A 3,831-nucleotide genomic window follows, 5' to 3' on the forward strand; every position below is an offset into this window, starting at 1 on the left:
GAGTCGGGATGTTTTCTTTGAGGAAAACTGTGATAATGCTTGAAATAGCCTTGGCTTTTAGGAGCTGTGTTTGTAATAATTATACTACAGTCCTAAACACAACAACCATATGGTTGGCAAAAAGAACTGAAATGCTTATTGAAAATGCAAGGCAGCATAACCAAAGGGAGAATTTGTCTCTTAAAATATTTTTGTAATATCTGGCAACCGAACAAAGCATTTGTTTAGCTTTCATAGAGTTAAGAATTCTCAGTTTTGTAGGCCACAGAAACAGTGTTGGTCTCAAAGGATGGAAGACGTTGAGCATATTTTTTTAAAATGTTGGATTGGAACTTGGTGTAGGACTATGCAAGCTTTTGCGTTTCATAGAATTCTGTCTGATCTGACGAGTTCTTTGAAATCTCAAAGCCTACATATTCACCAAATATGTTCTCGCACAATGCTTGTGTTTTCCTTACATAAAGAGATGCCATTTATTCAAAAGGTTGTTGCTTGTATGCAAATGGAAGGTGTCCTTACATTTCTGTTAACTGGACATTCTCACAGATAGAAGGGGAGAAAACAACCCCCTCCCCCGAGCAGCCCTTGCATTTCTTTGTCCTTTGCTACAGAGACCCTGCCAACTCTCCAGAGTTGATTTCTATGAGGTATAGGGGGCTTCAGAGAGAAGAAACAATTGGCTAAATTTTCACCTGTAAGAGTTCTACTACTCAGGAGTCAACCATATATCTCTGTATTCTGTATTTTTCCTTTCCAAATTACTAACCACTTAAAAATGAAATGTCACTAGAGCTTTTTTTGCACACAAATTAATTGTGTGTTTGTGTATCAGGAATACACAGTGCTCTGTGTCATTTTAACATTATGGAGAGAAATTTTTGTGGTTAAAAAAGTTAGCATCCCCAAATTATTTTAGTCCTAATATTAGCATATATAACAGTTTCCAGTTTGTTCAAATGGAGAGGGGGGCAGTGTCAGAGACACAGTTTAAGATCATTGCTAGAGGACAAATGTTGACAAATGCCCATTAAAGTGATCTCTTAAACACACTCTGTGGTGTCCCATTGCTAGATACATGTGATGTTTAATAGTATTTCACTCTCTGGTGTTTATAACTTTGTAATACATTTATTACGAGACACAATATTTAATCCATTTAAAGAAGAAAAAGCTAGGAAAAGGTTATCATTAGTTCCTATGTCAGGTCTTTGTACATGTCTTGGTTTTATTGAGCAAATTATTCTCCCGAACAGCCATTCATTGAGATTTTTGTTATTGTTTGTGCCAGCATAACTCTTTTCATTGCTGTTCCTGCTGTTTGCTGTAATTTAGATGCATTTATACCTCTTAGGGGTATAAGTGAAATCATAATTTCCATTATATATGGAACATTTGGTTTAACAACAACAAAATAGCATTGCTGTTTTCCATTGTATTAAGTTACTTTGCAGCAACTTTGGGTTTCTTTTGTGGATGCCTGACTGCGAACAAGTTTTGATGCCAGGTTCTGCCTGCCCTTAAGCCAGCTTTCTCTGCATTCATGATTTAACTTGTGCAGATTGGCTCCAAGCCAGACAAGAGAAAGGGAGCTATGGAAAGGCAGCTGAGTTTGAAGTGGAAGCAAACTTGGATCCCTTTAAAATGTGATTGATTTGAAATCATGGCAGGAGTATCTGCCCCACTAGAACAAGTTTTAGTCTTTCCCTCGTTCCCTTTGTCATTTGCATCCCTACAGAATTTTCCATGCTGGTTCCCATTCTTAATATTATTCATTGTTCACCTTGTATTACTCCCAGCTCCTCCTGTTCATTTTTTTCCTTTCCTTCAAGTTCTCTAACATAAGCTCCCCTTGCTCAGTGCTTCTGCTTTTTTCCACGAAACCCTTCTACCTTTCGTGCTTCTCTTCTGTTACTTCTCTTCTGTTTATTGTTATTGTAAAATGGGAAATGATTTTGAACGTTTGCAATGGGAATATGGGGGCAGTAAGATTGAAGATTATGTTACTCCTTTCAAAAGAATCACAGTGTTTTTCTCTCACGTGAATTTTTGATGCACACAAAAATTCAAGCCCCTTCATCAGGGTGCCCAATTAAATTGGAATGGTAAAAAAATATCTCCACAGTGATGTCTGCAACCAAAGGGGACCATACTTCAACCAAATGTGTACAGGAACCTGTAGTCCATCTGAAATAAGTTGTGCGGTGTGTGTTGTTGTGTTTTTTTTACTGTAGCTGTTGTTACATGAACTCATTAAATGACTATATTAACCTACAGGACTTCCTTTTACTTTACACCATGTCATTGTACAAATCACGATCCATTCTGAAGCAGACTTCCTACATCAGAAACTGGAGAGCAATAGATGACTGAGAATCACAAATCAGTAGTTTTAGAACCACGTGGAAGCTGCAAGCAAGCTAAGAAGCAGGTGTCTGAAGTCTCCAGTATGCCCTGTGTCACCACCATGACCTACAATATTCAGCCTATATGGAATTCTAAACTGGGAGTGGCAGCAGGTTAACCAGTGACCCACAGTGGCTTTCCAAATCTACCACATCCCGAGTTGCTAATGTATGCTAAGGATGCGCCTCTTTATCCTGGCATTTGGCCCCTGCGATTGGTGTTTTCAGGACACATATTGAATTTTAAATTGTAGCCTGCCCTGCGATCTGCCAGTCAATGGCAGATGATAAATTTAATAGTAATGATAATAGTGAGAATGATAGTGGCTAGAGTTGGGAGTCCAACAACAGATTTCCCACTGCTGTCCCTCACTGAGCCTCCATTTCCAGTTTGGTTCAGCAGATAAAGCAAATGATGAAGGCAGGTTTTTGTTAACTTTTGGACTATGGCCACAGCCTTAAAAAGTTGCATGCCTGCCAGAGTGGGTAGGGAGAACAGGGAGTACTTGGCAGAGAGGAGAAGCAGATACACTTGGTCCGGAGGTTCAAGTCTAGAAATGAATCCATTGTAAATTGATAAGGCAAGGCAAGAGATCAGAGACAGAATGTCAGCATAATCCTGTGTGTTTACCTCTGCATTAGAGCATATTGCAAATTTACCCAAGTGTGGCCCAGGTATGAGCCTAGTGAGGCTTTCACCATTTGGCGAGCCAACATGATACACCCAGGGGTGGGCAACTTCAGTCCCTGAGGCCAAATGTGGCCCTTGAGGACTCTACCTGGGTTTCAAAATCTTAGTTACAGATAGGTAACCGTACAGATACCTGTAGGGGTACAGATACCCCTCCCCACCTTCTCACTATATAGAAGGGTCTGGAAACTTCTGTTTCAGTGTATCTGAAGAAGTGTGCATGCACACGAAAGCTCATACCAAGAACTGACTTAGTTGGTCTTTAAGGTGCTACTGGAAGGAATTTGTTTTGTTCAAAATCTTAGGTCAGGAGCCCTAGAAGAAGAGAACAAGAAGAAGAGTTTGGATTTGATATCCCGCTTTATCACTACCCTAAGGAGTCTCAAAGCGGCTAACAGTCTCCTTTCCCTTCCTCCCCCACAACAAACACTCTGTGAGGTGAGTGGGGCTGAGAGACTTCAGAGAAGTGTGACTAGCCCAAGGTCACCCAGCAGCTGCATGTGGAGGAGCGGAGACGTGAACCCGGTTCACCAGATTACAAGTCTACCACTCTTAACCACTACACCACACTGGCTCTCGACACTGCAACCTCCTTGAGGGTTACTTTGCCTAGTTTGAATTTATCCTTAACTCTCATTGCTCTTTTTGCTTCACCAGGCATGTCAGCTCTGCAGCTCAGACACCATTTTTGAATGTACATTTTGTACTTTCGTAACTTAGTAGTTAGGGACGCAGGTG

Source organism: Podarcis erhardii (assembly GCF_964252035.2).
Source record: "Podarcis erhardii genome assembly, chromosome: 3".
NCBI lineage: Eukaryota > Metazoa > Chordata > Lepidosauria > Squamata > Lacertidae > Podarcis > Podarcis erhardii.